Here is a 9,807-nt window from a genome sequence, read left to right as displayed (position 1 = left end):
TGGTCTTGTTTTGGGGGTGTCTCGAGAAATTTCTGGTAGTATTTTTATAAAGAAGATTTAACTTTTATAGATTCTATCTACAACTTCTCGTGATATTAGGAGGAAAATGTCATATTTTACAGCATATTTTGTAACCTTACAACTTTCTCTTGAATCACTGATTATGTTGCGATACAAAGAGCCTTTGTATTTTTGTAAATGATAATCCATCCATTTTCTATCGCTTGTCAATAAAGTATAGCCCAATAGATTGACACACTTGACAGACCACTTGAGAACTAACTAAATACACCTATTTAATGTACTTTATTTGAACTTTTGTCATTTGTAATTTTTGTGGAAACAAGTTCAACCGTTGAAGTCTGTGTGCTAAAAATTAGTTTTACATAGTGTTTGTTGTCGAGAACATTCAAACCCTTTATTTTTTTTAATCAAAAATATTGAAAATCAACGATTTGGTGCATTTGCTAACAGATAAAATTATGCACAAAGCAAACTATAACCTGCTACCCAAGAACGTACAATTCTTCTCAACAAAAGAGAAAAAATATAACCTCAGAGAGGAATGCAATTTAAAACATTTGTATGCACATACAACACTTAAAACCTTTAGTATATCAGTATGTGGAATTAAATTATGGAATGGATTAAGCAAAGAGGTCAAACAAAGTACTAATATGATCCAGTTTAAGAAACTGCTCAAACTAAAATAGCTTACAAAGTACAAAGAAGAAGATTCCTGCTCAATATCTTGACCTTATTGAAAATGCGATGATCTTAGTCATTACAATTAGAGATGCCGATAAATGCGTTAAAATGTAATATCGAAAATTATCGGTATCGTTGGTTTTTTTTATCGGTAATAATTGTAATTAAATCAACATAAAAAACACAAGATACACTTACAATTAATTAGTGCACCAACCCAAAAAACCTCCCTCCCCCACTCATTCACACAAAAGGGTTGTTTCTTTCTGTTATTAATATTTCTGGTTCCTACATTATACATCAATATATATCAATACAGTCTGCAAGGGATACAGTCCGTAAGCACACATGATTGTGCGTGCTGCTGGTCCACTAATAGTACTAACTTTTAACAGTTAATTTTACTCATTTTCATTAATTACTAGTTTCTATGTAACTGTTTTTATATTGTTTTACTTTCTTTTTTATTCAAGAAAATGTTTTTAATTTATTTATCTTATTTTATTTTATAAAAAAAATTTTTAAGTACCTTATCTTCACCATACCTGGTTGTCCAAATTAGGCATAATAATGTGTTAATTCCACGACTGTATATATCGGTTGATATCGGTATCGGTAATTAAAGAGTTGGACAATATCGGAATATCAGATATGGGCAAAAAGCCATTATCGTACATCCCTAATTACAACCTACTTATTAATTCATGAAAACATTGTTTCATTTGTGGTACAAATTGAGCACAGGAAATGAACAAACAAATGTGTAAAACAAATAAACTTCTCTGAAACAGAAAAGGAGTAGGTATAAATAAGCTTTTCTTCTTCAGACTCCTTTTCGAACATGTAATAAGAAGCTTGAAATATGTGATGTATCATATTGTAACATGTGGAAAATAAATCCTAAGCAATATGTATAGTCTCATCTTGTGAAATGAGTATATTTTCACAACTCACCGAAGCTAACCATCACGAAAGAGCCAAAGCCCTTTAATTCGTATTATTTGCAGACGTAATATATATGATGACTATGCTCGAGCACAATAGCAACAAGTACACAGGGAAGTTCACCATGAGATCAGACAAGCCAAGGAAAACTGGCTGGAAGAGCAGTGTAAGAACATTGAGATAGGAATGGAGACAGGCGATAGCAAGAGAGCATTCAATCTACTAAAAGACATCACAAAAGACAGCCAACCCAGAACGATGAATGAATAAACTGCTAAATGAAAATTAGACAATTCTCGAAATGTGGACTGAGTGCTGTAAAGATCTCTACAACTATAAGCTCAAACCTGATGTTGCGGTACACGGCAACACGAACACAGCAATAGAACAGATGGAAAGCCCAACCCTAATGAGGGGAGAAGCAGCCACAAAAAGCCTAAAACCTGGCAAGTCCCCTGGAGTGGATAACATTCCAGCAGAGGTGACGACACCATCAAAGCCCTAACAGAAATATGCCAATATATATGGAAAGAAAAGAAGTGGCCGGAGCAATGGACACAATCACCTGTTATTCTCCTTCCAAAGAAAGGAAACTTCAAAAAATGTGAGAACTATAGGACCATAAGCAAATTGATGCTACGAATAATTCTCAATCTCAATCTATTATTAAGAACAGACAGGTTTCAGAGCAGGACACAGTACAGTGGAACACATTTTCCACTGGAGGATACTCATGGAAAAACCCATCGAACATCAGAGAGACCTGTTCCACAACTTCATTGATTTCAAAAAGGCATTCGATCGTGTATGGCACGAAGGGCTCTGGCACACACTAAAATAATTCAATATCCAGAACGGGCTCATACAAGTCACGCAGGCCCTCTATGATAAAGCCACCAGCGCAGTCCTCCTTAACAACCAAATAGGACAGTTCTTCCGAACCACGGTAGGTGTCAGGCAAGGATGTATTCTCTCCCCCATCTTGTTCAATCTATTCCTCGAGAGAATCCTGCAGGAAGCCCTACACGAGCACCAGACTACAATATACGTTTTGCAGATGATATCGACCTCAAAGGCAGGCTCAAACTCCGAACTGCAGGACCTTCATCCATCCATCCATCCACCTTCTTCCGTTTATCCGAAGTCGGGTGGCAGGGGCAGCAGCCTAAGCAGGGAAGCCCAGACTTTCCTCTCCCCAGCCACTTCGTCCAGCTCTTCACGAGGGATCTAGAGGCATAGTCTTCCCAACGTGTCCTGGATCTTCCCCGTGGCCTCCTACCGGTCGGACGTGCCCGAAACACCTCCCTAGGGAGGCGTTCGGGTGGCATCCTGACCAGATGCCCGAACAACCTCATCTGGCTCCTCTCGATATGGAGGAGCAGCGGCTTTACTTTGAGCTCCTCCCGGATGGCGGAGCTTCTCACCCTATCTCTAAGGGAGAGCCCCGCCACCCGGCGGAGGAAACTCATTTCGGCCGCTTGTACCAGTGATCTTGTCCTTTAGGTCATAACCCAAAGCTCATGACCATAGGTGAGGATGGGAACATAGATCGACCGGTAAATTGAGAGCTTTGCCTTCCGGCTCAGCTCCTTCTTCACCACAACGGATCGATACAGCGTCCGTATTACTGAAGACGCCGCACCGATCCGCCTGTCGATCTCACGTTCCACTCTTCCCTCACTCGTGAACAAGACTCCGAGGTACTTGAACTCCTCCACTTGGGGCAGGGTCTCCTCCGCAACCCGCGAGATGGCACGCCACCCTTTTCCGGGCGAGAACCATGGACTCGGACTTGGAGGTGCTGATTCTCATCCCAGTCGCTTCACACTCAGCTGCGAACCGATCCAGTGAGAGCTGATGATCCTGGCCAGATGAAGCCATCAGGACCACATCATCTGCAAAAAGCAGAGACCTAATCCTGCAGCCACCAAACCGGAGCCCCTCAACGCATTGACTGCGCCTAGAAATTCTGTCCATAAAAGTTATGAACAGAATCGGTGACTGCAGGACCTTACAAACAAATTATGCACAGCAGCTGGTGCCTATGGAATGGAGGTCAGTACAGCCAAAAGTAGAAGCATTTAAGTCCCATCTTAATACTCTTTTGTATACTCTAGCCTTTAAATAGACCCCCTTTATAGACCAGTTGATCTGCCGTTTCTTTTCTTTTTTCCTCTGCCCCCCTCTCCCTTGTGGAGGGGGGGGACACAGGTCCGGTGGCCATGGATGAAGTGCTGGCTGTCCAGAGTCGGGACCCGGGGTGGACCGCTCGCCTGTGCATCGGTTGGGGACATCTTTGCGCTGCTGACCCGTCTTTGCTCGAGATGGTCTCCTGCTGGCCCCACTATGGACTGGACTCTCACTATTATGTTAGATCTACTATGGACTGGACTTCCACAATATTATGTCAGACCCACTCGATGTCCATTGCATCCGGTCTCCCCTAGAGGGGGGGGTGGTCACCCACATATGCGGTCCTCTCCAAGGTTTCTCATAGTCATTCACATCGACGTCCCATTGGGGTTGTGAGTTTTTCCTTGCCCTTATGTGGGCTCTGTACCGCGGATGTCGTTGTGGCTTGTGCAGCCCTTTGAGACACTTGTGATTTAGGGCTATATAAATAAACATTGATTGATTGATTGATTGAAATCAAAGGTACTGGTGAACACCTCAAAGAACTCAAGGGCAAACATGATGATGGACGGGGAACAACTGGAGGAAGTGTCCAGATTTAAATACCAGGGAGCAACACTGGCCAAAGATGCCACATGAGGATGCAGAAATCCGCATTCGGATCGCCACAGCAACAGCAGCAATGACCAAACTAAGCAAAATATGGAAAAGCTACATCAACTTCAAGACAAAGTTCAAACTTTACAAATCCCTAATACAGTGGTTCTTAACCTTGTTAGAGGTACCGAACCCCACCAGTTTCATATGCGCACTCACCGAACCCTTCTTTTTAAAATTCAAGACAAAGTTAGATGTTTTTTTTACTGGTGCACAAAATGAAGCGTGCATTAACATCACATCGTTCAAAGAACAAAACCAACACATGAGCTCACAACAAATTACACACCTGCAAATCAGTTTGACTTCGGCTGTTGCCGTATCCATAGTCATCATCATCGGCGGTCACTCGAACGAGTATGACGATCCTCCTGGTAGGGGTGTATCCCTTTATGGAGGATGCCTGTGCGTGACTTTGTTTTACGTGGGGAGACTGGTGCACAGACAGTCACTACACGATCCTTGACAGAATCGGGTCAGGGTCCAGTGGAATGGAGTCCAAGACGTTGAGGTCTTCACTGTATCCCTGGCTAGGGGGCAGTCAGGTACTAGGCCTTTGCCAAGGGCCACCTGGGGTAACAGTAGTAAAGGGGTTAACCTGCTAGTGCCCCAAGACCCCATAGAGGAGCCTCCACTGCCGGATGCACTTTAACGTCATGCCCAGGACGTATCCATAATACGCTGATAGGGAGAAGTTTTTATTTACATGATGAGTCGGGTGTGTGTCTCCGCGGCGGAGGCTCTGCCGAACCCCTGAGGCCTACTCACCGAATCCCTAGGGTTCGATCGAACCCAGGTTAAGAACCACTGCCCTAATAACATCAATATTACTGTATGGATGCGAGACCTGGACACTCCTGTTAGAAGAATACACGCCTTTGAAAACAAAGGCCTCGGAAGAATACTCAAGATGACATACCACGAACACAAAACCAATGAGTATGTGCGAGGTGAAGTCGAAAGACTCGTTGGTCACCAAGAACCCCTGCTCGCAACAGTCAAAAGAAGGAAATTGGCTTGGTTCGGCCACACATGCCGCCACGACACCCTGTGCAAGACCATCATGCAGGGCACACGAGAGGGTGGAAGGAAGCGAGGAAGACCAGGGAAATCCTGGACAGACAACATCAAGACATGGGCGGACCTGTCAAAACCCAGAGGTATTGACGGCCACTAAGGACCGTGGGAACTGGCGCAGACTGGCTGCTTCTTCATCGCAGTTATCCCTCCGACGACTTGACTTGACAGTCATCAGAAAGAGTGAGTGAGATATATATACAGTCGAGATCACAAGTTTACATACACTTGTAAAGAACATAATGTCATGGCTGTCTTGAGTTTCCAATCATTTCTACAACTCTTAGTTTTTTGTGACAGAGTGATTGGAGCACATACTTGTTGGTCACAAAAAACATTCATGAGGTTTGGTTCTTTTATGAATTTATTATGGGTCTACTGAAAATGTGACCAAATCTGCTGGGTCAAAAGTATACATACAGCAATGTTAATGTTTGCTTACATGTCCCTTGGCAAGTTTCACTGCAATAAGGCGCTTTTGGTAGCCATCCACCAACTTCTGGCAAGCTTCTGGTTGAATTTTTGACCACTCCTCTTGACAAAATTGGTGCAGTTCAGCTACTGCCACCACCATGCTTAGGGATGGTGTTCCTGGGGTTAAAGGCCTCAACTTTTCTCCTCCAAACATATTACTGGGTATTGTGGCCAAACAGCTCAATTTTTGTTTCATCTGACCACAGAACTTTCCTCCAGAAGGTCTTATCTTTGTCCATGTGATGTCAGATGAAACAAAAATTGAGCTGTTTGGCCACAATACCCAGCAATATGTTTGGAGGAGAAAAGGTGAGGCCTTTAATCCCAGGAACACCATTCCCACCGTCAAGCATGGTGGTGGTAGTATTGTGCTCCGGGCCTATTTTGCTGCCAATGGAACTGGTGCTTTAAATGGGACAATGAAAAAGGAGGATTGCCTCCAAATTATTCAGGACAACCTAAAATCATCAGACCGAAGGTTGGGTCTTGGGCGCAGTTGGGTGTTCCAACAGGACAATGACCCCAAACACATGTCAAAAATAGTAAAGGCATGGCTAAATCAGGCTACAATTAAAGTTTTAGAATGGCCTTCCCAAAGTCCTGACTCAAACGTGTGGACAATGCTGAAGAAACAAGTCCATGTCAGAAAAAGAAAAAAGTGAAGTATATTTATATAGCGCTTTTCTCTAGTGACTCAAAGCGCTTTACATAGTGAAACCCAATATCTAAGTTACATTTAAACCAGTGTGGGTGGCACTGGGAGCAGGTGGGTAAAGTGTCTTGCCCAAGGACACAACGACAGTGACTAGGATGGCGGAAGCGGGGATCGAACCTGGAACCCTCAAGTTGCTGGCACAGCCACTCTACCAACCCAGCTATACCGCCCCGAAAACCAACAAAATTCGCTGAACTGCACCAATTTTGTCAAGAGGAGTGGTCAAAAATTTAACGAGAAGATTGTGGATGGCTACCAAAAGGGCCTTATTACAGTGAAACTTGCCAAGGGACATGTAAGCAAATATTAACATTGCTGTATGTACAAACCCTGTTTCCATATGAGTTGGGAAATTGTGTTATATGTAAATATAAACGGAATACAATGATTTGCAAATCCTTTTCAACCCATATTCAATTGAATGCACTACAACGACAAGATATTTGATGTTCAAACTCATAAACTTTATTTTATTTTGCTAATAATAATTAACTTAGAATTTAATGGCTGCAACACGTGCCAAAGTAGTTGGGAAAGGGCATGTTCACCGCTGTGTAACATCCCCTTTTCTTTTAACAACACTCAATAAGCGATTGGGAACTGAGGAAACTAATTGTTGAAGCTTTGGAAGTGGAATTCTTTCCCATTCTTGTTTTATGTAGAGCTTCAGTCGTTCAACAGTCCGGGGTCTCCGCTGTCGTATTTTACGCTTCATAATGCGCCACACCTTTTCGATGGGAGACAGGTCTGGACTGCAGGCGCGCCAGGAAAGTACCCGCACTCTTTTTTTACGAAGCCACGCTGTTGTAACACGTGCTGAATGTGGCTTGGCATTGTCTTGCTAAAATAAGCAGGGGCGTCCATGAAAAAGACGGCGCTTAGATGGCAGCATATGTTGTTCCAAAACATGTATGTACCTTTCAGCATTAATGGTGCCTTCACATATGTGTAAGTTACCCATGTCTTGGGCACTAATGCACCGCCATACCATCACAGATGCTGGCTTTTGAACTTTGCGTCGATTACAGTCTGGATGGTTCGCTTCCCCTTTGACAATTTGAAATGTGGACTCGTCAGACCACAGAACACTTTTCCACTTTGCATGAGTCCATCTTAGATGATCTCGGGCCCAGAGAAGCCGGCGGCGTTTCTGGATGTTGTTGATAAATGGCTTTCGCTTTGCATAGTAGAGCTTTAACTTGCACTTACAGCTGTAGCGACCAACTGTATTTAGTGACAGTGGTTTTCTGAAGTGTTCCTGAGCCCATGTGGTGATATCCTTTAGAGATTGATGTCGGTTTTTGATACAGTTCCGTCTGAGGGATCGAAGGTCACGGTCATTCAATGTTGGTTTCCGGCCATGCCGCTTACGTAGAGTGATTTTTCCAGATTCTCTGAACCTTTTGATGATATTATAGACCGTATATGTTGAAATCCCTAAATGTCTTGCAATTGCACTTTGAGAAACGTTGTTCTTAAACTGTTTGACTATTTGCTCACGCAGTTGTGGACAAAGGGGTGTACCTCGCCCCATCCTTTCTTGTGAAAGACTGAGCATTTTTTGGGAAGCTGTTTTTATACCCAATCATGGCACCCACCTGTTCCCAATTAGCCTGCACACCTGTGGGATGTTCCAAATAAGTGTTTGATGAGCATTCCTAAACTTTATCAGTATTTATTGCCACCTTTCCCAACTTCTTTGTCACGTGTTGCTGGCGTCAATTTCTAAAGTTAATGATTATTTGCAAAAAAAATTTTTTTTATCAGTTTGAACATCAAATATGTTGTCTTTGTAGCATATTCAACTGAATATGGGTTGAAAATGATTCGCAAATCATTGTATTCCGTTTATATTTACATCTAACACAATTTCCCAAATCCTATGGAAACGGGGTTTGTATATATATATATAAATATATATATATATATATATAAGTACTTAATAATGACTAATTAAGAGCCAATATGTTACTGAGTTCGAACCCAGGGTCGGGATCTTTCTGTGTGGAGTTTGCATGTCCTCCCCGTGACTGCGTGGGTTCCCTCCGGGTACTCCGGCTTCCTCCCACATCCAAAAACATGGGGAAAGATTGATTGGCAACACTAAAATTGGCCCTAGTGTGTGAATGTGAGTGTGAATGTTGTCTGTCTATCTGTGTTGGCCCTGCGATGAGGTGGCGACTTGTCCAGGGTGTACCCCGCCTTCCGCCCGATTGTAGCTGAGATAGGCTCCAGTGCCCCCCGCGACCCCAAAGGGAATAAGCGGTAGAAAATGGATGGATGGATATATATATATATATATATATATATATATACATACAAAAACATATATATTAAAAAATAAGTATATATTTTTAACTATCTTAATAAAATGGAATACAAATTGCAGGCTGGTACTCAGTATACATGTATAAAGGCTGTACATTTTTGTGCCCCACACGATTGGATTGGATTAAATTCTTGGGGGTCGTGATTGGATTCAGAATTGATTCTCGATTGAAACCCATCAATCAATCAATTCAAAATCAATACTTTTTTCACAACAGATCTATGATTAACTACATTCTTCCATGAACTAGACCAGGGGTCAGCAACCCAAAATGTTGAAAGAGCCATATTGGACCAAAAATACAAAAACAAATCTGTCTGGAGCCGCAAAAAATTAAAAGCCATATTACATACAGATAGTGTGTCATGAGATATAAATTGAATTAAGATGACTTAAAGGAAACTAAATGACCTCAAATATAGCTACAAACGAGGCATAATGATGCAATATGTACATATAGCTAGCCTAAATAGCATGTTAGCATCGATTAGCTTGCAGTCATGCAGTGACCAAATATGTCTGATTAGCACTCCACACAAGTCAATAACATCAACAAAACTCACCTTTGTGCATTCATGCACAACGTTAAAAGTTTGGTGGACAAAATGAGACAGAAAAAGAAGTGGCATAAAATACGTCCTGGAAAGTCGGAGAAAGTTATATATGTAAACAAATTACGGTGAGTTCAAGGACCGCCAAAATTAGTAGGACAAAACGGCGCTTGCCAAATACTCGAATCAGTGAGGCATGTTTAATACAAACAGTGTGC

Source organism: Nerophis lumbriciformis, linkage group LG05 (assembly GCF_033978685.3).
Source record: "Nerophis lumbriciformis linkage group LG05, RoL_Nlum_v2.1, whole genome shotgun sequence".
Taxonomy (NCBI): domain Eukaryota; kingdom Metazoa; phylum Chordata; class Actinopteri; order Syngnathiformes; family Syngnathidae; genus Nerophis; species Nerophis lumbriciformis.
Note: the sequence above shows the minus strand (reverse complement) of the source record.